At 39.0% G+C, this 24,259-nt stretch overlaps 1 long non-coding RNA gene across 1 annotated transcript in view; it reads left to right on the forward strand.

The window, feature by feature from the left end:
- The window catches only part of LOC125610708, a 45,018-nt gene extending 34,341 nt beyond the window's left edge, over nt 1–10,677 (forward strand). The window contains exon 4 of the long non-coding RNA XR_007340709.1: nt 10,431–10,677. This is a non-coding gene — a long non-coding RNA (uncharacterized LOC125610708). The remainder of the gene's footprint in view (nt 1–10,430) is intronic.
- Nucleotides 10,678–24,259: the final 13,582 nt, after the last annotated feature.

A 24,259-nucleotide genomic window follows, 5' to 3' on the forward strand; every position in this document is an offset into this window, starting at 1 on the left:
TAACTATGTGACGTCATTATGATCCACCCAGAAATCTTGGTCAGAGCCTGCCCTGATGCCACTTTTCTGGGGAAAATTTAGGCAGATTCTATCAAAAGGCTTTTAAAGGTCCACATTCTTTGTCTTGGCAATTCTACTTCAAAGAGCTTATGCTAAAGAAATAATCAGACAAATGTACAAAGATGTTGGTACGGTTATTCACTGTTGTATTGTTTTTAAATAAAAAGGATCTAAATTTGAAATAATAGATGGAGATTGGTTAATTTCCTTCTAGTATACCTGTGCAGCAAAATACCATGTAGTCATTAAAAGAGGCGATGTTTATCTATGCAGTGTGAACTTCCATGGAAAGATATTCATAATGTATTCCATGAAAAATGACCACGGGAAAGGTCTGGGAGGACTAGCGTGTTAGGAGGTGTTATGCAAAGGGTGCTGACAAGCATTGCTGGAAGGAGATGGAACTCACTGGGAGTCGGGTCAGAAGGAACATCTTCTCATCTCCTGATGTCCTGTGGAAATCTGTACTTGGGCCAAGGCACAGCTGGATGCACTTGGGAACTGTGCTTTGGCAAAAGAGTCTCACCTTCTATGTAATGGGCGAATAGGAATAGCCTTTGTCACTGGGTAACATATTCAGAAGCCAAGCAAGAGCTGTGCTTAGATGCAGTTCTTTAGGAAGCATTGCTATGCACTTGGAGTCTGGACCCCTGGTCCTGGTGAAAGCTGTTTTGGGCACAGCCCCTGCTACTTCAGGGAACATCAAAGGTCTCAACTGGTCATTACCAAAACCTGGATGGAGACTTCAGGGTCAGCAGGTCTTCTTTCCCCTCTCACTGATGTAAACAGCCAGCCATTCAGTCTTAAAATGAGAAGTTGTATCAGATGATCTCTATGGACCCTTTCAGCTCTAAGTATTTTATGACTCTAATATTTTTAATCACTATCAATGGTGATTTCTACACCACAAATGACTTATCAACTTCCACAGGGTTTCATTGGCTATAATAGTGTGACTTACATGCTAGAACATTATCAGAACACTGAAGAGGGCATCTCAGCATCAGACAACCCTTGTTCGTCTTCTTCCTCCTCTTCTTCTTCTTCCTTGGCTTTCTCGGTGCCCCTCAGGAGGTTTGTGTAGCTTCATTAACTCAGATCAATCAAGGGCCTTTGAGAGTGGAAGAATAAAGTCAATGTTTTGCTATGAATAATAAACTCATTGGAAACTGGAATCATTATTAGCAGAGGATATTAAGTCTTGCTGATGTGTAATCTGAAGCCTATTAGTTCTAAAAATGCAACCTCTGCTCCTTGAAGGAGAACGTGGTCTGAGGAAATTCCAGTCCTTATTCCTTTGCATAAGGACTGGAATGCTTAAGGCTGAGTGAGGAATTTGTGGGAAGTAAAATTCCTCACCTGTATAAATGACATGTTTAGGATGCATCCTACCTTGGTTTGGGATGATTTCCTTTTTTTTTAAGGTTGAGTTTCTGAGAGCTCTGGGAGAACATGGCCTTCTCCAATTTCTCTCCCCAGGTGAGTGTTTGACAGCAGATGGGGTGGGGGAAGTCACTCAGGCCCCTCAACTTGAGGCAGTTTAATCTGCTCTGACTCCAACTTTTTAGGAGCACATCAGGTGACAAAGAACTCCAGAAAGAAGAACTTGAGTGAGCTTGAAGTTTCACAAAAATTTCAAACATTGGCAAACTGCCTACATTTCTTACCTTCCAGCTCAATATTGCCAGTGAAGTTATACTGAATATAGAAGAGGCCAAGGAAGAAAAAAGGTCAGCCTGAACACATTGTTTTATTTATTTGTACCCAGCTTTGTCCCCCAAAGATTTCTTTCTCGTAAAGTGCATCCTAGGAATGGACCCACTGACCTGATGTGAGTTGGTGGGCCTGGAATCCTGGAAAGCAATTCATCTCCTTCTCCAGAAGGCGAGGGGGGAATCTCACCTTCCGGTGTGCCCTCTGCTCCTTTCTCTGCTCCATCCCAGAGTATGGAAAGGTGTATCACGTCCAAAGTCAATGTAAGCATTTCAAGAGTTCAAGATGACCCATGAAGCATTTTTCCCAGTATGAATAGGTCCAGGAATGGCTCTCATGCTTCAAAGCCCCTTTTACACCAATGCTTAGTCTTCAGGCCTGGCCACTATAACCATAGTTTACAGGATAATTGTAGTGTTTCACAGGTTTCTGATTTCATGCTTTCCATAGTACTTGTTATTTACATATATCCACATCATCCCAAAAGATTTGAGAGTTTTGCTTTCAGTGAGGCTGCGGGGCAGAGTCTTTTTGAAGTGTACAGCCCTCTTATATCCTCTATAAGATAAGTAAGCACCTCTGCCCACCCTTTCTCCAGAGTGTGTAAGGAAAGGAGACCTTAGAAACAACTTTAGTTTCAACTACGGTTCTGCTATTCAGGTGTTCTATAGCTTTGTGCAGGTCATAGAACCACAAATCTTCTGTTTTTAGAATGAGGACAATAATTTTTGCTTCTTAGATACTATAAGGAATCTATGTGAAATGAAATAGAGCTGAAGTCCTTGGGTACATTCTGGCCCATGGTACGTCCTAGGTAGGCATCCATCAAACACAGCTGGTGCCTTGCCTGTACCGGCAGTGGTAACAGCTGTAGTTTATTGAGTGCTGTTGATATGCTGGGCTCTGTGCTAAATATTTTACATATATAATTTCATTTAGTTTTTATAGCAACACTCTGGGGCAGGACAATTATTTCCCCAATTTAGATGCAAGGAAACTAAGGCATGGAGAGGGTGAGTAGCTTGTACAAGGTGAGACAGCAGGTTGGACACCCGAGTCTTAATTTAAATTTTCTCTTCCTCTAAAACTTCCCACTGGAGTTAACTTTGGAGGCTTTGGAGTTAACTTCCTTCAATTATGATTTTACTCCAGAGAAGAAACATTTGTAGATGACCTGCAGAAAAAGTCCACACTGCCACATTCTCAGTATTTTGTGATTCAAAATAGAGAGGCTGCAAGACACCTCAATTCATCACTCTTTGTCCCTTTTGCCCCTTCCAGTTCTGATTGACAGTTCCCATTTGAGCACGGAATCGAGGGCTTGGCAATCCTATTCATGTCCAAGAACTAATTCAAATGGTTCTGATTTAATTTTTATCAGAGACTATTCTGAAAAACCTAGTAGACCTTGCACTTCTGAAATTGACTTCTGGTAGCCACATGAAAAGAATCAGAAAGACAAAGTGAAGCCAAAGTGCAGGGGTTTTTCAATTCCTCACAGGAACCCAAGATTTTTCAAGTCACCTGGATAATGTTTTGTGGGAGTCATGATTCTCGTTTATACCTCCATAAACTTTTAATGACTCTAAAAGCAATAGGTAGTTAATATAGAAAATTCGAAAAGCATAGGAAAATATAGAAAAAAATTTGAAAAGCATAGGATAATATAAAAAATATATACATTCTACTGTCACATATAACTAATTAAAACAAAAAATATTTTAAAAAAGAAAAAAATACATTTTACACTAACTACAAGTCAGTTTGAAAACAGGACACTGCCAATATTTTAAAAGTTCCCTTTATGTTCTTCCCTGATTGTAACCCCCTTTCATCCTGAAAAGTAACCGCTACTTTTGAGAACATCATTTTCTTTCTTCACCAGATGTGGTGGCTGCCTAAATGAACCATAGCTCTATTCTGTCCTGGTGAAATCTTCTCCCACAGTGATTTCTGGGTTGGTCCATATGACGTGCTTTAGCCAAGAGAATTTAGAGTTTTACTTTCATTGGTAGGTAGTGTGGTGAGGAAGTGAGCTTTTTGCAGTGTACAGCACCATTCTCCTGTCTGCTAGATTCTGGAAAACCCCTCTGCCCACTCTTTTGTTTGTGTGATGCAAACAGATTTAATAAGATTTAACACACTGGGATAGGTTCTTCGGGAATATTTCTTCTTGGAACCCTAAGACCACCATGCTGTGGGGAAGTCCAACCTAGCCACTTGGAGAGGCCACATGGAGGAGATTTCAGGATTCCAGCTAAGAGCCCAAACCAAGTACCCTTATTATGGCTCAGTCAAATGGTTCCAGTCAGTCTCCAGACATTTGGGCCAACCCAGCTGAAGCTCCAGAAATTGTACAACAGGCATAAGCTGTTCCTGGTGTGCTCTGTGCAAGTCCCTGATCCACAGAATAGTGAGCAAATAGAATCATTGTTGTTTTAAGGTAGTAAGTTTTTGCATGGTTTGTTATGGCAGCAATCAATAACCCTAACTTACATGGACATCCATAAACAATATTATTTAATTCTGTATATTTTTGTATTCTTTTTCAAATAAAAATAGAATATATTTTCTTTGGTGATTTGTTTCTTCTGTTAAATATTATGTTTAATATACAGCTCTGTATTCTTCTGTGAGGCTATCTCCTGCTACACGAAAGAGTTTTCCTAGTATATATTCTTAGGGTTTCTTATGGTTTAGATGCTCTATCCCCCAAAATCTCATGTGTGAGACAATGCAAGAAGGTTTGGAGGAGAAATGATTGGGTTACAGCCTTAACCGAATCAGTTAATTAATATCTGATGGGATTACCTGAGTAGTAACTGGAGGCAGGTGGGTGTGGCTGGAGAAAGTGGTTGATTTGGGGGTATCTGCAGAGTGGAGTCTCTCTCTTCCCTGTCCCCCTCTCTCCTTTCTGATCATCATGTGAGCTATTTCCCTCTGCCACACTCTTCCACCATGATGTGTCTCACCTCAAGCCCTGAAGAATGGAGCCGGCCTTCTGTGGATTAAGACCTTGGAAACTGTGAGCCCCCAAATAAACCTTTCCTCCTCTACAATTGTTCTGGTCAGGTCCTTTCATCACAGCAGCCAAAAAGCTGACTAAAACAGGGGTGGAGTTGCTGGGTTTGTAGGACATATGCACAGTCAACCTCATTAGGCAGTACCAAGTGTTTTTCAAACTGGTTCCTTTTACAATTCCTTATTAGCAGTGTGTGCAAGTTCTCATTGTTTCTTACATTTGTCAATACTCAATTTTATCTGACTTGTAAATTTTTGTTTACCTTCTATTTTTGTATTTGTAGCTCATTGTAGTTTTAATGCATGTTAAGGTTTTGTGAGATGTCCCCCAAAAGCTCACATATGAGACAATGCAAGAAAGTTTAGAGGTTAAATCATTGGCTTATGAGAGCCTTAACCTAATCAGTGCATTAGTCCTCTAATTGCTCCCTACCTGTGACTGTAGGCAGATAGGGTGTAGCTGGAGGAGGTGGGTCATTGGGGCATGCCTCTGGGGTATATATTTTGTCTCTATTGAGGAACTCTCTCTGCTTCCTGGTACCATGTCCCAGATGCTTTTCTCTAACCTTCTGCCATGATGTTCTGCCTCATCTCAGGTCCCAAGGAATGGAATCGGCCATTTCTGGACTGAGACCTCTGAAACCATGAGCCCCCAAATGAACTTCCTCCTTTAATTTTTCTTGTTAGATATTTTGGTCATTGAAATAAAAAAGCTGACTAAAATAACACACTTACTAGTGACCAATGAGCTTTTTTTGTTTGTTGGCCATTTGGACATTTTCTAAAGTGCCAGTTTAACTATTTTGCCCATTTTTAAAATCCAGTTATTTGTCTTTTTCATACAAACTGTTCGTTATAGATTCTAGATGTGTCTTTTGTTGGTTATATGTGTTACAAATATCTCCTATTCTTTTTATTATCTTTTATGATATTTTTGGGCCATGTCAGTAAATTTGTGAGTATTTTACTTTGTGGTTAGTGCTTTTGATGTCTTGTTTGATCCTTTCCTAGTCTGGGTAATAGGATATTCTCCTATTCCTTCTAATGACTTGACAATTAGGGCCTTAATACACCTGGAGTTCATTTTTGTTGATGGTAAGAGGTAGGGATCCAATTTCATATTCATATTTCCCTCCCACATAGATACTTGATTACTACAGCTACCGTTTATTGGAAAATTCTTCTTTTCCTCACTGACCTGCATGGCTCTGTGTGTGTGTGTGTGTGTGTGTGTGTGAGAGTTGAACTCAGGGCCTAGTGCCTGCTAGGCAAATGCTTTACCACTGAGGTATATCCCTAGCCCTCTGTTTTTATCATATGTCAAATGTCTACATGTAGATGGGCCTTTTTCTGGGCTTTCTTGATATCTGTCAGGGAAATTCTCTTACCATATTCTATAAGAGCATCCTAGCGATTCTTTGCATTCCCATTACCTTATTCCCTGTGCATCACCTTATCAAGTACCTCAGACTATGTATAGGCTTTTTTGAAATTTTAAAATCAGAATTATATTAAATCAATAGATCAATTTGGATGAACATTATACTTATATCCATTTAAGTAGATATTCTTAATGTATTTCGATAAAGTTTCTATAATTATTTTTATGTAAGCATCACATATCTTTATGGTACTTTAAAAATCCTATCATAAATGGTATTTAGCTTTTTTCTGTTTTTGAATATATCAAAACTCAACTAATTTCTATGTACTCATTTTGTAACTAACAACCTTGCCAACACCTTTATTAAGTTAAAAACCATTTGTCTGTAGAATTATTTAGATTTCTATGACAGGTTGTTTTATCTGTGAATAATGGCAGTTTTGTTTCTCTAATACTTGCAATTTTGATTTTTTTTCCTGAACTGGTTAGAACCTTTAGAACAATGTTGAATAGATGTAATTGCAGGCAACTTTCTCTTCTTGTTCTTATCTCAGAAGGAATACATTTAGCAGTTCACATTAAAGATGATATCTGCTATAGTTTTTGGCTGATAAACTGTTCAAATCAAATAAGTTTCATTCTATTCTTATTTTTAAAAAGAAGCTTTTATCATAAAAAAGGTGTTGAATTTAGTTGTATGTCTCTCAGATTGAGTTCCAACCCTAAAGCCAGTGGAAAGTCATTGTGCTGGATATTTGTATTCCATTTGCCAACCATCTCAACCAATGCCGAGGACCTGGGCTTAGGGAAAGAAGGAACCTCAGATAACATGACTGGACTGGCAATGAGCATAGCTTTGTCTGGAGAACCCTTTTGTCCTTCAGCATCTCAGTGTTTCTTCTGAAGCACCACATCTTATAGTCACCGTTCTCAGACAGGTCCATCTTGTCTAGAATCCATAAACTATTGGCACAAAAGTTTTCTAATATGCCTTGTCCCCAGTTCCTTCTAAATTATGTGAGTTGAAACAAGAAAGAATAATTTAATAGGTGATACTTTAAAGTAAAAACAAAGTTTCCCTGTAAAACGTTTTGGAAGACTGAGGGTAATTCTCTGAGCTTTGAGGTTTTAATCATTTGTGTCACAGTCATAACTTCCTTCAAAGGGTTTTTTTTGATGCATTCTCTCATAGGCTTTGGCTCCCCCCAGCATATGAATAGTGCAGTTTTCTTCATTCATCTCATGTGGTGCTTTGGGAAAGGAGATATGTTCTAGGACCTACAGGTCCCAGGAACACCCAGCAGCACTGGCAGATGCCACCTATGCAGGCCATATGCCACTTGTTTTTAAAACTGTTGCCTCAAATTAAAGCTCAACAAATATTTCCTAGGGATCTATGCTGAACTTGATTTTGTGACTGCAAAACCACTAATGGGACGTGGTTCCTGCCCTTAAGGGACTCAAGAGTGTAGTGGAGACATAGCAATGCCAACAGATGGGAACCAAGCATAGTGGTGCATGCCTTTAATCCCAGTGAGTCAGGAGGCTGAGGCAGCAGATCACAAGTTCAAGGTTAGTCTCAGCAACTTAATGAGACCCTGTCTCAAAATAAAACATAAAAAGGGCTGGGGATATTGCTTGGTGATAAAGTACCCCTGGGTTCAATCCCCAGTACCAAATAAACAAACAAATAAACAAAAAGTCAATAAATAATTACCAAAGAATATGAAAAGTGCTTGACAGGTAAATACAGAGACCTGCAGAGCTCAGAAAAGAGGGTGATTATGTGTGTGTGGGGGTCTCCTGGTGTTTCCTCCATGTCCCACTCTCCACCCTTCTTCACCTAGCTTTTTCTCCTTCATAAAACTTCCCTGCTAGGTCATCACATTGCCCACCCTCAACAGGATTAGACACTATCAGTCAAGATTCTAGGAGGAAAAAAAATGACACATTCAATTAAGGATAATTTGACAAAGACTAAGGGATTATTTACAGAGGTATAAGCAGTTTATAGGAAAAATACAAGGGTTAGTGCAGTACCTGGGGTTCTAAGAGCATGGTTGTTACCACCCAAAATCTCACAGGTCAAAATAAATGGTCTCTTAGGTTGGAGGGATGTGGTCAGCCTAAGGCCACCCTGCAGGTAAATAAATGCCCACCTCACTCTCCTCCTTCCACCTCCTCTCCCTACAGTCAGTCGCTCCCTGCCTCCCCTCACCCCGACTCCACCCCCCTCTCCACTCCCCTCTCCATCCCCTACTCCCCACCCCCCACCCCCCACCACACACAGCCCAGTGCACAGAGACTGAAAGACAAAGAAATCCTTTGCTGTGGCTCTTGCAGATCAGCCTACCTTATCTCCTAACCTTCATACTATAAATTTTCTTCCTCGTTAGTGGTTCTCTACTTTGTAAGAGTACTCATTACAACCAACCAACCAACCAACCAACCAACCAAACAAGATGCCCCCTTGATGATAGTTGTGGTTTTGACATCTGTTGGTTGAAAATATCTTATAATGAGGATTTTAAAAAATGAATTGATATTTAATCAATTAGCCCCTGTGTAGATTTGAAAATAGTATAGTACATACATCTGTGAAATATGTTTTATTTAGTCTGCAGATAATGCTTGACTCACAACCTTTGAAAAAAAAAATCTGGGCCCTGTCCCCTAAGGATTAATTGTGAAGGTCAGAAATGACATCTGGATGGAGTTTCTCTATCTCTCTTCTCCATCACCCCACTCATTCCTGTGCACAGGCACCCAGAGCATCAAATAGTAGAGCTGGATGGAGAATATATTTGATCCAATCACTCTATCTTGTAGATGAGAAAAGGTGAAATTGTAGTCTCAAGAGTCACATAGCTAGTTAGTGGTTAAATCAACAGGAGAACTTGGGTCCCTTGTTTCCCAGTCTAGAGTTTTTCCTACTAATGAAAGTTAAAACTTGTCATTATCCCATGGTAACATTTTTGTCAGAAATGTGATCTTCCTTTGTCCTGTAGATTGAACAGATGGGAGACATTTCCTTTCTCCCCCATCCTCCTACTCTCTGCTCATTCTAAAGCAGCAAGTCCTGGAATGGCAGGGAGTCTGCTCTTAGCCAAGGACCAATTCCTACACCCCAGGAACAGCATTGACTAGGCTTAGCCCACTTCAGATTAAGCTTAAGGGTGGGTATGTAATCCCCACCCCAAATCCCAAGGATCAGAAGGATTTAGTCAGTCATGGGCAGAACAGATGGGTTTGAGGCCTAAAAATGAAGGGAGCTTCCTGGGTAGAAAGCCAACTGGGTTAGCTTGAGAAGCTCTGGCAGAGACTACATGTAGGCCTGTATTAACAGTGTCCTTAGGTCTGTACGGCCTTTTTGTAGCTCAAGTGTATGTGCTCGTCCCCACTATCTTATCTGTACCCTGTGATGTAGGAAAGTAAGTACTGAACCTGAGTCTCATGAGAAGTAACCTTGTGGACTGGGGTGTAGCTCAGTGGTAGAGTACTTGCCTAGCATGTGTAAGGCCCTAGGTTTAATCCTCAGCAGGCAAAAAGAAATTAAAAAAAAAAAAAAAAGAAGAAGAAGAAGAATGAAGGAAGGAAGGAAGGTAGATGGCCTGGTCAGCAGCATCTGGCCTGGGAAGACAAAAGGTTGGTCTAAAGCTTGGATCCTCTGACTCTTATCATCCACGGCCGGCTGCACCAGAGTCCATAGACCCCCTAAGGGCTTAAAGTGGACCTTTGCACACAAAGCTAACTGCACTAGCTGATTATGTTTCATTCCCAAGGTCAGAACACAGATTTGACCCTGCCTGTGTTGTACCCTAGACCAGGTGGTCTCTACCCAGATAGCAGATTTGGAGGATAGAGGAATTTTCACAAAGAAAAGATCCAGACTATCCTCTGCATCAGAGACATCTACACAGAGCTGAAAAATGTTACAGCCCACTGAGAAATAAACAGTTCTTTTAGGAAGTGCCTTTGGTATATAGTGTTCCACAGTGAAAGGAATTGGGTCTTATGAGAGTAGCAGGGGATGTTTACTGCAAGTAACTCTCAACATAGAGTTTGAATGAGAACTGCTGTGTTCTTATAGTTCTCAGTCCTTTGGTCAATGTTGACCAGCCAGAGGTGGGTATCTGGTGAAGCCGAGCCAATTGTACTATGGATCTCACTTGGTCATAGCTGATTTCTGAGAATGGGTGCCTGAGCCAAGATTAGTTGGTCTGTACCTTTTTCTGGGACTGTTTTCTCTTAGGTCATGACTGGTGACAAAGCTGGATGATATGAGCCTGGGTGCCACCAACAGTCAGATTCCTGGTGACTTGGAGAAGACCAAGAAGAAGACTGACACACTGAGAGGAGAGTTCAAGAGGGACTACTAGTTTTATTTTTATCAGGTCGTAATTTCTGTAATTCAGTTATATAATTAAAAAAAATTCCATTTGTTGCTTGCAATCAAAAGAATTCTAACAAATTCTGATGTGGTATAAAAGCAATAAAGTTCCTGAAAATAAGCTTCACATCTTATTCATCTTCAACTCTACTCTCTGGTTGTAGTCACATAATTTTCTCTGAGTAGACCCAGAGGGATTTATTTTTAAAATTATTAATTAAGCCTCTATTATTCCAGCTCCCTAGTGTATGTTGAGTGCTTGTCTTTGGTCTACTTTGGGGAAGCCTCATAGTGAAACTTCTAGAGAACTAAGCATAACTCCAGGAAACAATTTGTGTTTCTATATCTGAAACAGCTGCTAAGAAGCCAGAGTAAGCACTGGATGGAATCAAAGCCAGCCATGAGAACTGATCCCAGGACCAATTGAGAGCTAGCTCCAGAAATTAGGATCCTGAAATTCCCCAGATCCAGGAGGCCATGACATTGGTAAGGGAGCAAATCCTAGGAATAGAACTCACAGAGGCCTGAAGGGTTTTTAGCAGAGAGAAAATTTTGAGTAAGGAGGAGAATAGGAGCCACTGACCCCATAGTCAGCTCCTGAGTTCAACCTTTTCCTTGGCTGCTTCTCATATTCATTCATTTCTTTCTTTCATTCATTTATTCTTTCATTCTTATGTCCTTTGAGTACCTACTATGTGCTAGGCACTGTCTCAGTGCTACTATCATGGCTTCCTGGCTCCTTTCATATTCCTGGTTCAGGGGCAAAGTCCACTGAGGCTCCAGTTGGGTGGTCTGGGTGGGGCAAGGGTGCAGGGAGGGTAGACAGACATCCTATGCAGAAGAGGTGGAGGTGGATGAGGAAGGGATAGATTTGTCCAAAGCAGGATCCCACCTGAACCCTGAGCTGAGGTCAGGGGTCTGGGAAGACAGGCTAGTCAAAGCAAGGCAAGGGCTATGAGACATTATTATATTTTGGAACTAGCAAAGACATGCACAATATATATATTTTACTTTCAGTCTTCTTTTGAATGTATCATTTTTCAGGACACAAGCTGTGGAAACCTTTTCTAGCTTGTTTTAGCATCCTGTTTTGAGGAATCTGCTAATTTTCAGTGAATTCACAATCTAAGACCTAATCCTTTTCAGTAATTTCCAAGTGTGAAGGAGATAAAGACAGGTTTGTACATAATATATTTTCTATAACAAAACTCTGTGGTACCCATTCAAAAGGTATGAGTTTGAAGTGGATCCATAGTAATAATGCAAAAGATATATCATTATAAGCTGTGAAAAAAAAAACATAATTTGATAGAAAACAACCCTTAAGTGATGCACTATGGACCCACTGCCATGGCATGGGGAGGATTTCTCTTAATTTAGACTATGGTTCTGGAAATAAACTTCATTAAAATGTTAAAGAGGTCTATGGTTATTATTATAATGATGTTGTTATTAATGGTAGAAAAACACCATACAGGAAAAATATTTATTGGGTTAGAACTAAAAAGTATTTTAAACCTAGTATTTTCTGGGACAATACCTGGCAGCATTGTGTTAAAGTAAGTGTTTTCAGTAAATGGATGGATCTGGAGACTGTCATGCTACGTGACATAAGCCAATCCCCAAAAAACCAAAGGTTGAATGTTTTCCCTACTATAAGGAGGCGAAGGGAAGAAAAATTCATTAAATTAGACAAAGGAAAATTAAAGGAAAGGGGGCAGAAGATAGGAATAGGAAAGACAGTAGAATAAATCTAACATAATTTTCCTATGTACATGTATGAAAATACCTAAGTGAATCCCACCATCATGCCCACCCACAAGAATGAGGTCCTAATTAGAATAAGATAATTTTCCATGCTTATATAATTTTATCCAAATAGATTCTATTTTCATGTATAACCAAGAAGAACCAATAAAAACTAAAGTGTTTAATAAATTAGGTATTTAATATAGGTAATTAATATTAAATACAAATTAAGTTCTTATGGATATTTAACAGCAGTGGTTCTTAACTCTTTTGGGGTTATGGAAATTTTTGAAGACATTCACATAGTTTTTGAAGACATTCACATAATTTTTCATACAGTTTCAGGACTTCATGGGCCTCTTGAACTGTACCTAGTCTTCTAGATCAAGACCCTTTGCTCTACAGTGTCCTACAGTGTCAGGTACTTGTGAAATGAAATGTAGAAGACTAGTTGGGGATTCTGCTTCTAGTAATGTCAGGACTAGTGTTTAGCTAATTAAATTTCTCACTTGGAGATAGGAGGGATGGCTAGAGAAACTGAATTTTAGAAACAGAAATATGTGCATGCTTTTTTTTTTCTTCATATGAGAGGTATGAAGTAGCCAAGATGGGAAAAAATTCTGGAGAGAAGAGAAACTCACTGAGGTGAGCTTGGCAGTCTAAAATGCTTTCCCTTCAAGGAATTTCTCTTTGATTCTTAAGCAGCAAGGACCCAGAGCCCAAAGAACCAAGCAGAAAATGACTTCTACGAGGCAGAAAATTTGAGCAGAGCTGTCATTAGTTTCTCATGGATGGGTACACCCCCCTACACAACCAAAAAAAAAAAAAATGGAGTTTAGGGTTGCAGAGGCAGCACAAATGTGAGAGGCCAAAATCCTGCAGAGAAATGAGTCCAAATCAGTTATCTTCTCAAGGCATTCACTGATCAAAAAGAGATGGCAAAGGGGTAAAGTTGCCAAAACAGAGCTTTCTCACAGGGCTGGGGAGATAAAAATTGGGCTTGGGGGTTTTCTAAGGAGAAGAGGACTCCAAGACATTCTAGAACTGGAAAAATAACCCTCTTAACTACTTCCCCAAATGCCTTGGAATTAAAGACAGAATGGATGGCTTAACAACATGTCTGAGTCATCTGAAGAAATGATTGGTCATTTGAAAGATGGACAAACATGAAATATCCAGGCTGAAGTATGAAAGGTTAAAAAAAATGGTATGAAAAATTCAGAGGAAAAAAAAAACAAAACATTGAAGGCATAAGACTAAGTGACAAGGGCAAGCACACATATAGTTTGAATACCTGAAAAAGAAACAGCATGATTTGGAAGCAATATTTCAAGAGATAAAGGATGAAAATTGTCCAAAACGAATTAAAGATATCAAACTCTAGATTCAAGACAACATTTTAAAACCCAGTAGTATAAATCAAAAGGAAACCACATATAGATACTTCACACTAAAAATTGTAATAGAAAAAAATATATAGGATAAATATTTGAATAATTCAAAACAAAAGAGCAAAAGAAAAAGGAACACAGAAGAGGGACAATGGGAAAACAAATGCCAACAAGGTAGATATAAACCCAGTTATGAGTCATTTCATCCAATGTGATCTGTCTTAAGACTCCAATCAAAAAGCAAAAATGAATAGAAAAACACCCACAAGTATATCCTTCTCATTAAGAAGGATAACTTGCGTATAAAAACTCAGAAAAAATAGATTTTAGGCTATGATACTAGAAAGGAGGAGAACATTTTAAAGTGTTAACCCATTAAGAAGATAAAATAATTCAAGTTTACTTGAACCTAATAAGGTAGCTTCAAAATATATAAGCCAAAATCTGATAATATGAAAAGGGAAATGGACAAACTCACAGTTATAGTGGAAGATTTGAACAATTTCTTTCCCAGTAACATATAGAAGAAATAAACATTGGTAGGGTACAAAAAATTGAGAAAACAATGAATAAATGGATCTAATTTATATAATAGAACAGTGTATCTACCAACTTTTGAATACAAAATTTCAAAGAGTTTCATATTAAGCTACAAATCAATAGCAAAATAATTAGAAATTCTCCAAATATTTAGAAATCAAGCCATACATATTTGTTATGATTTCCTTTAAAACCCAAAGCTCATGTGTGAGACAATGTAAGAAAATTTAGAGGTGAATGATTGGGTTATGAGACCTGAACCTGATTAATCAGTGCATTAATCCTCTGATAGGGATTCACTGTGAGCAGGTAAAATGTGGCTGGAGGAAGTGGGTTATTGGGGGCATGACTTTGGGGTTTATATTTTGTCGACAGTGAGAATTCTCTCCCTTTGCTTCCTGGTGCCATGTTCTCAGCTGCTGTCCTCTGTCACGCTCTCTGCCATGGCATTCTGCCTCACCTCAGGCTCCAAGCAATGGAGTCAGACATCTATGGACTGAGACCTCTGAAGCCATGAGCCCCAACATAAACTTTTCCACCTCTAAAATTGTTCTTTTTCTTTGGTCACAACAGTAAAAAGCTGACTAAAACAATATTCAAAGAAAGAAACTCAGTTGAGACTTGGAAATCTTACAAATGGAATGATAATGAAAATATGACATATCAAACAAAATATGCAAATAGTTATGGTCATGCTTAGAGGAAAATTTTTATTCTTAAATGAATATATATTTTTAAAAGTGTTGGGCATAGTGGTGCACCCCTATAACTCCAGTGATTTGTGAGGCAGAGGCAGGAAGATTACAAGCTTGAGGCCAGCCTTGGCAATGTAATGAGAACTTAGTGTTTCACTAAGGCCTGGGGATGTAGTTCAATGGAAAAGGGCCATTAGGTTTAATCTCCAGTGTGGGATGAGGAGAAAGTCTTAAATTAACTAAGTTTCCATCTCAAAAATTTAGAAAAGGAGCAGTAAATTAAACTAAGAAAGTAGAATAACTGAAATAATACAGAAAAGAGTAAAAAAATAATAAAATGGAAAGTAATAAAATAGAGAAAATCAACAAATTTTAAATGTTGGTTCTTTGAAAAATCTAATGGAATTAATGATCCCCTAATAATATTATTAAGAGAGAGAAGAGAAAAGAAAAAAGAAAGTGTACACATATAAACTGTCATTATAAGGCACATAAAGTAGAATATCACTGAAGATCTTGCTAAAATTAAGATAGTTGATATTATTACCAAATTTGTCACTTAAAAATTCAGATGAATGGACAAGTTCTTGGAAAACTTTATTTATTTAGGTTCTGGGGATTGAACCCAAGAGGGCTTTATCACGGAGCCACATCTCTAGTCCCTTTTTTGTTTGTTTGTCATTTTTTTTTACTTGTTCTTTTTAGTTATACATGACAGTAGAATGTATTTTGACATGTTAAACATACATGGAGTATAACTTCCCATCCTTGTGATTGTACATGATGTAGAGTTACACTGGTCATGTATTGAACATTACTTTTCAGTCCTTTTATTTTGAGACAGAGTCTTGATAAATTCCTGAGGTTGGGCCTCAAACTTGTGATCCTCCTGTCTCAGTTGCTGGAGTCACTGAAATTACAACCATATGCCACCATGCCTGGCTCTTTGAGAAACACATTCTTATAAAAACTGACACAAGAAATAAAAATACTATTTAGTCCTCTAGCTACTTAAAAATTCCTGGAAATAACAGTTATCTTATGTGGAAAACTCCAGGCCAGATGGCTTCCCTAGTAAACTCTTTCAGGCATTTAAGAAAGAAATATAGCTAATCTTATAGAAATTTTTTCATAGAATTAAAAAAATAGAAATAGTTCCATCTCATTCTATGAGGGCAGAAGGGCCCTGATGCCAAAACCTGACAAGAATAAAAACCTATTAAAAAAAAGAGTACAGGTCATTCTCCTTCATGAACAGAAATGCAAAAATGCTAAACAAAAATTAGAAGGTAGAATCTAGCCATTTTTAAAAAAAATATGTACATTAAAGTTGGATTGGTTCTAGGAATGCAAAGTTGATTTATTATTTGAATAGCACCGTAATTCAATACATTAACAGATTATATATGTTGAAAAAGTGATTGGTAAAAGTCAATACCCATACATCTTTGCCCTGCTTCTCTGTACTATTCTCCAGAAAGGCCTGGCAAGGGGTAAATCCACCCTTGCTCTCCAGGCCCTAGTGCCCCACATATCCCTCCTCCTATTACCCTTTCATTAGCTATGACTCACTTTCTGTGCTTCCTTCAAGCCTCAGCAGGTTATGGCAGTCAGGTAACAAATGCAACCATCATTAAATTTATAAGGAAAGAAAAAATTTAACAGTGAGGCCCCACATTTGCGGAATGTCAGGTTGAGTTCCTCCAGAGGGAAAAGAAATCTGTAAGCTCTATAGTAGGTGATTTGATCACAGAAAAGGCAGAGTTTGACTTTTGATTCAGCGTTACGTTTTTTCATGTATCATTTTGATATTGTCTCTTGAAAAGAGAATTATTTAAACTAGGGACGTCATGAATCCAATCTTTGATTTATCCCTTGCATTTTCTATCAAATTTAGGATACCAATTGTCTTACAGGAAGACACCATCACTTTTTATATTAAATTCCTATATGTAGGATATTGAGACTAAACATATTAGCAATTGTGTCTCCATCTTATTTTCCTGTGTCTTTTACTCTCAGTCCTAGATCACCTTGTAGGTAAAAGGCTTAAGGAGGTAAAACTGGTTCTCAAAACAGCCCAGATTAGTCATAACACTAGGTTGGATTTCACCAAGATAGTGAGTGTGGAAGAATCCAGGAGCTGCTAGTCTGACCCCATCTACTTTGCCCTTCCTCCCCTGTGAGGGGCACTAGGAACAGTGATGTGTAGCAAAGAGGAAGGGGACAGAAGGATCTCTTATACTGAGGGTAGGGCATGAGCTTTGGAATCAAGCAGACCAACTTTGAATTCTAACTCTACCATTTAGTAACATTATATGACTCTTGGCAAGTCAGCTTCCCTGAATCTTAGTTTCTTTGATGTTTTTGTTGTAGGTAATTTGTGTAAGTGATGAAACTTTCTGATAACATATGGATTTTTGTATATATATATACACATATGCTTTTCTATGGAGAGGGTCCAAAATTTTCATAAGTTACTAAAAAAGATGCCTCTGATCCTAAACTGAATACAATTGCAGCTCTAACAAGATATAAAACCTCTTCTGTTTATTATTATTATTTTGTTTGTTCTTTTTAGATATACATGACAGTAGATTGTATTTGACACATTATACGTACATATTCTAATTAGGATCCCATCCTTGTGGCTGTACATGATGTGGAGTTTTACTGATGGTGTATTCATATATGAACATAGGAAAGTTATGTCATTCATTCTGAACCTCTTCTAAATAAGTCCTTACTATTGCTGTGCATTAGTGTTATCAACCTGTTAAACATTTAGAAGAGTTAAAGGCTGTCCTTCAAATAAAGTTTCTTTGACATACACTATCCTTTGTACAAAAATGAGAAGAAAGAGTAGACATTTATTTATATATTTATCTGTAGATAAATATTTCTTTCTCTCTCAGACCCAAATTGCTTTATATTTGTAAAATATCTTTGGAAGGATATACACATATAAAAACCAATAACCTCATTTGCCAATGCAGAGAAAAGCAGAGGACTAGGAGTCAGAAGTGGAAGAGAGAATTTTTACTCTCTTTTGTGTGTACTTTTCAACTTTCTGAATTTTGAATTATACTGATTAGTTATTTGCTCACAAATAACACTTTAAGCCAGGCTTGGGAACTAATATGTACCTGTAGTCCCAGGATGCTAAGATGGGAAGAGGGTTGGAGCCTATGGATTCGAGTCTTAACTGGAAAACGGGGAGAACCCCACCTCTGTATAAAATGAGTGAAAAATAAGAAAGAAAGAGGACTGAGAAAACTCTACAAGTGAAAGTTAATGTTTTAGTCAATTTCTGAACCATAAGTTTTAATATTTTTTTTTTGTTTGGGTTTGGCTGGGGATAGAACCCCGGGCCTCACACATGCTAGGCAAGAACTCTACTACCAAACTTCATTGCCAGCCCAAATATTAAAAATTTTTAAAAATTGTTTTTTAATTTTTGATTGCATATATTTATTTTTAAATATATGTTTACATCACAGAATGATTAAATCAAGCTAATTATCATATCCATGTCACATACTTACTATTTTTTTGTGGTGAGGATATTTTAAACTTACTCTTCCAGCAATTTTGAAATATACAATGCAAAAAAAGAAAAAAGAAATATACAATGCATTGTTATTAACTATGGTCAGTATTCTGTGCAATAGATCTTGAAAATTTATTCTTCCTGACTGAAATTCTGTGCCTTTTGGTCAACATCTCCCCACTTCCCCCAGCCCCACCCTCCAGCCTTGGTATCCATTGTACTATTTACTTCCGCAAGTTTGACTGACTTTGTTAGATTTTACATAAAAGTGAGGTCATGTGGCATTTGTCTCTCTGTGCCTGTCTTTCTGAATCTGCAGTTTCATCCATGTTGTCACAAATTATTAGTTTTCCTTCTTTTTAAGGCTGACTAGTATTCTATTATATATACATACCACATTTTCTTTATCTGTTCATCTGTGGAGAGACATATCACATCTCGATCCCATATTTTAATTGTGAATTCCTTTGGTATACTGACTTCAATTCCTTTGGATCTACACCCCAAAATGGGATGTTTCAGATTGGTGATAAGGTTTGGGTCTAGTTACCCTTGGTGGCTTTAAAACCCATAAATTATTATGTTGAAGCTGAATAGTTAATTTATCTGAATCAACTTTGCAAGTCTGTTGGGATTTATTCCAAACTCCAGACACATAACATATATTCAAGGGCTAGCTCCCCTGATCTGACGATGCAGACTGCCTGTATTCTTTTTTTTATTTTTTTAATTTTTTTTAGTTTTCGGCGGACACAACATCTTTGTTTGTATGTGGTGGTGAGGATCGAACTCAGGCCGCACACATGCCAGGCGAGCATGCTACTGCTTGAGCCACATCCCCAGCCCCTGCCTGTATTCTTTAGACCTTCACATTTGTTTAATGTACAAGCAGAAATAAGCCTTGTTAGGAAAAATCCTGTGAAGGCAGTTGCCCCCTTGGCCTGACTGATGAGCACTAATAACTTTAATAGGTTGGGCATCTTCAGGTCAGGAGCCTCCACCTGATGGTACCTAAAGGGGTTCTTTAATTTGGCATTTTTATTAAGACACACATAGGTTTGTTCAGAATAACTAAGCTGTGACTCTTTAATTAGCACTTCATAAAGTATTGATGTAATATAAGTACACACAATGGATTCTGGAATCAATTTTCAGTCATTTCTCACCAGGACATTGATGACAACCCAGTAAGTAGGGTCTGGATTATATTTCTTCTTTTATGTTTGGGGATTCTCTTGGATACTAAAAGAACTTGGCCTACCATCTTGGGCTGGATGTTTGCTTTTTTTCTTCAGAGGCTTTATTACTTAATTCTTAATTCCTTATTTGAAGTTTATTCAAAGTACCATCATCAAGTAGTTTATGAATTTGCACCTCCCAGTGTCCACCCCACATCAGTATTCTTAGTGAAATGCTGCAAACTTCTGCTAATGTGGCCTCTGCTTTCTGTCCCTCCAGCCTGAGAGTTTTCTGTTCTCTTGAACAACTGCCTTCAGTTTGGAACATTGGTGCCCTCCCTTTTCACTGTATTCATGGAAAGTGCATTTCAAATCTTTCTAGTGGGGAAAGAGCCACTTTTTCTTAGGATATGAAGAGAAAACTGATCTTGCATTGCACACACACCCCTAGAAGTGGGAGGCCAGGCTAACTTAAGGGCTTGCTGCTTACTTGCTTTACACTTTGGAGTGTGAAGCAAGAGGCAGGGAATTCCTGACCTGCCTCCTGCTGATTGCCTTGATTGCTTTTAGGGTTCCCCTAATAGGCATGACTCCATAGTGGATTGTCCTTGTAATTGAATCCTAATGTAGCCAACTCTACATTTCTGAATCATTTAAAATGTAATTTCAGCAAAATAGCATCATGAAACTGGGGCCTTGTAAAGAATTGCTGGTAAAAGAAAACAAGGTTTGACTGGAGCCTCCACGGTCTTTGACTCTTGTTTGAATCACACCCACTCTATGTCCCCCAAGCTTGCATCCTCTCAATTCAACTTTCTTAAGGTGAGTACTGAAAACTGTGGGCATCCTAGTCCTAAGCTCTTTGCCCTGAACTTAGGATCACAACATCTAGCATAGCTTCTTGCTCTTTCTTTGCCTTCTCTCTTGTCAAATGCACAATTACAATTAGTATGTCTTGGTTAGGAACATAGGATTACAAACTTTGATTGTTCTGTATGAAAACCAAGTGTCTGGTTCAGGTCATCTCACACAGGGACTTCTTGAGAGACATTTACTTTCTACTATGACATTTGAGAAGTACAGAAACCTTCCTTTTGCTGAACTGCAAATGGCATATTCCTCAGCAAAACAAAGCATCCACAGGTTCCTGACAAGGAGCCTCCACAGGCTACAGATTTGAATTAGTCCACTACAGTGGGCCAGGATCCCAGATGATGAAATCTCTACCTAAATGCCAAGATGCTCACCTTCTAGGAACCTTCAAGGAAGATGTTCATAAACTGACACTTCTTTTACAGCCCCTACAGAGCTTGCTGAGGCAACAGGAAAGTCATCCAGCTAAATGGCCTCTGGTCAGTTAAGCTCCTGCCCCTTGTCTGGCATTGTAGACCTTTCCATGGCAATGGGCCACACTGCAGTTATCCAGGTAGAATACAGTGCCAGGATTTTGCATGCCTGTCTAGTGGAAAGACAGTGGTTCACAGTGTAGACATGGGTGTTTAGAAGAATCGTGCCTGAAGGGAGCATGGATACTCACTCTGCTCTGCACGTGGGTACTACACACACACACACACACACACACACACACAATTCCAACTCTCCTGGAATTTTTTCTCTCTCTTCTGGAGAGGAATGAGTAGCTGATTGTGACAGGACAAGCACAGACTTTGAATGTAGACACAGAAACTCTCTGATTCAATTATACCCTCAATTTGGCAGATATCTTAACCACTTTGAGCATTCATTTCCTTATCTGTAAAATGGATTCATTAGGTCTAACTCTTAAAATTGTTCTAAGATTTAAATGTATGGAAATAGATAGAATAGTTCCTGGCACACAGTAGGAGTCAAGTAAATGTAGCTGTTATAGTGATGGTTGTTTGGAAGGCCAGCATCTTGTGTCTCCCCGCACCTTTGCCTTGGCCCACATACTAGGCATTTTGCCAACCAAAGTCCCAAGGAAGAAGCACCTATCCATCTCTCCCTACCTCGAGTTCTTTCCTGAAATAACTTACCTGATCTGGGATACTCGATGAGGAAATGTTTCTACTATTCTTGGCCTCATCTTTGAGACCCAACCACTCAGAGCATCCACATTCTTTTTCTGCCTTAACTCTCTTATTTTGTTAACAAATGAGTCTAACTTGCAGCTGGGTCAGATATCACTGTTCTGGGGGCAGCCTTAAGACTGTCTTTGTATCTCTTTGATTTGCAATCTGTGGATGCTGGGTGCTCTGTGACCCTCCAACACCTTAGGTTGGATAGGTATCTACTCTATAGATCCAAATGTCCTCATACCAGACCTCTGTGACCAGAACTAAAAGAATGCAGTAAGAAGCCCCTTCTTTGATTCAATTATTAAAACTGACATTAAATTTTGATCTTCTTCTAATTTTTCAACATGAGCATTGGAGAAATATATGATTAAAGTAGCTTCCTCCAATTTCGGACACCACTTTAAATAGTAGAAATATTAACCTATTCCCTTGGCACACCGATGTCTAATCTGTGGATTTGCTTATCCATCTACCTTCTCAGCATCTGCAAATGGGTCCTGTCCAAGGCCACAGAGCTGCCTCAGCAGTTTTGCCTTACCTGGTTAATCCCACACGGCTTCAAAAATGCCTGCTGGTGCCTTAGCAATGACCCAACTGCCCTCCCATTCCTTACACCTGCCATTTTTCCTCACCCCCAGCTGTTCTAGTTTCTTGATTGGAAATCTGTTACTAAAGGCCACCCCTGACTTGGCAACTCCTCTTAAATGTGCCAGGTTCTCTCAGGAACTTTACCATTACTCAAAGACGAGAGCTTATATGACCACATCCCCACCTCCTGATGGTACCAGCAATCCTCTTCTTTTTGCAGATGGGTCACAACCCCATATGCCTCTAGCAAGAGAGAGACTGGGTCTTTTAGAGTTGCAGCTCTCAGTGTGAGATTACATATATTATTCTTGGAGTTGGCATAATTCTGTGAATCCAAGGAGAACCCCTGTATTACCAGTTATAGCCACAAATAAAAATTAATAGGCTGTGATTTATTGAGTACAGGCTGTGTGCTAAGCATTTAATGTATGACTTAATCCTTACCAAAAAGTCACAAGAAAAAAAAAACACATTCCCATTTGTTGATGAGGAAACAGAAAGTCACAGAATTAGGCAACTTGCTCAAAATCACAGAAAGAATAGGATGGGGGAGTTAAAATTCAAATTGGAGTTTGGCTGACTCTTCCAAGTTTGTCCTCTTCCAAGTTCAGGACATTGATGCTCACACAGGCCTCCCATAGGAAGTGCTAAACTATGATACAAAAATCATAATTTTTCTCTTTCCAATGATCTTGGGGGTCACCATTTTTCCCGCATGCCCTTGCTAGGCAGACAGGTGAGCATACATATGGACAGAAAGATCCTGTGACTATCCAAATCCAGTGGTGGGATTGGAGATGTGGACGAGCCTAATCAATGAAGTCTTCTCCAATTTGGATTTTAACAATTCCAGAAGTGGATACTAAAAGTGGTACTTATAGTATTAGATGTATTGTCCAAGATACAGAATTTCAAATGTGTCACACTGAAGAACATAGCTGGGAGTTGAGCAGAATGAGACTTCCTATTCCCTACCTCTTTCACCTCAGCCTAGATCTGGGTCTCATTTGGGAGAAAGGATGATTTTACACAGTGAATTCCAGGCCAACTTGCCCTTCCAGCTGCCTGGGAGCCTACTTCATATCTTGTCAAATGCAGGAGAAAGACAGAGGCAAGCTCAAGAGCTTACAGCCAAGGAACAAAGATATGGTTGGTTGCTTACCAAATACCAGCCAGAAGCACAGGCAGCCTCTATACATAGACTTGGAGCAGGTCTGAAACCAGTGGGGAAAACAAGAAGGAAAAGGTCAGCCTTGTCCTGTTTCTAACTCGGGGTCCAATCCTCTGGTGATTGTAGCTCAGTAGAAGTTAGAATCTCCCAATCTCACCACTCAGATAAGGGACTCTTCCTTCCTCCTGTGTGTAGGAACTGGTGTGAGAGTGGAAGGAACTGGCTGTATTTACTCCTATGTGGCTTCCTGTTAGGAATACCTTCACATGGAAACAAGATAAACAAGAGATCAAGATAATTCCCATCAGCACTAACAGTGCTTTATCCTGTTGGGAATGCTTCAAAGAGAGTTGAAGCAAGGCTCAAGAGGGGAGTAGCTCTAAGCACATGGCAAAGAACAATGCTCTGGTTTGGATCTGGAATGTCCCCCAATGGCACATGTGTAGAAGGCTTGGTCCCTAATGCAGCAATAGTCAGAGGTGGGATTTGGGGTAGTGATTGGTTCATGAGTTTTCTGACCTCATCAGTGAGTTAATTTTGAAGGAAAGGTGGGACAAAACTGAAGGAGTGGGTTTCATTTGGGACTATATATTGTCCTTGGTCTCTTCATTTCTCTGTCTCTGCTTCCTGGCTGCTATGAGCTGACTGCTTTCCTTTACTGCACTTTTCCACCATGATGTTTATGCCTTGGAGCCAGCCAACCATGAACTGAAGAAACCTCTGAAACCATGAGCCAAAATTGTTCCTCCTTTAAGTTGCTTTTCTCATATAT

This window comes from Marmota marmota, unplaced genomic scaffold, assembly GCF_001458135.2.
Source record: "Marmota marmota marmota unplaced genomic scaffold, marMar, whole genome shotgun sequence".
NCBI classification, from domain to species: Eukaryota; Metazoa; Chordata; class Mammalia; order Rodentia; family Sciuridae; genus Marmota; species Marmota marmota.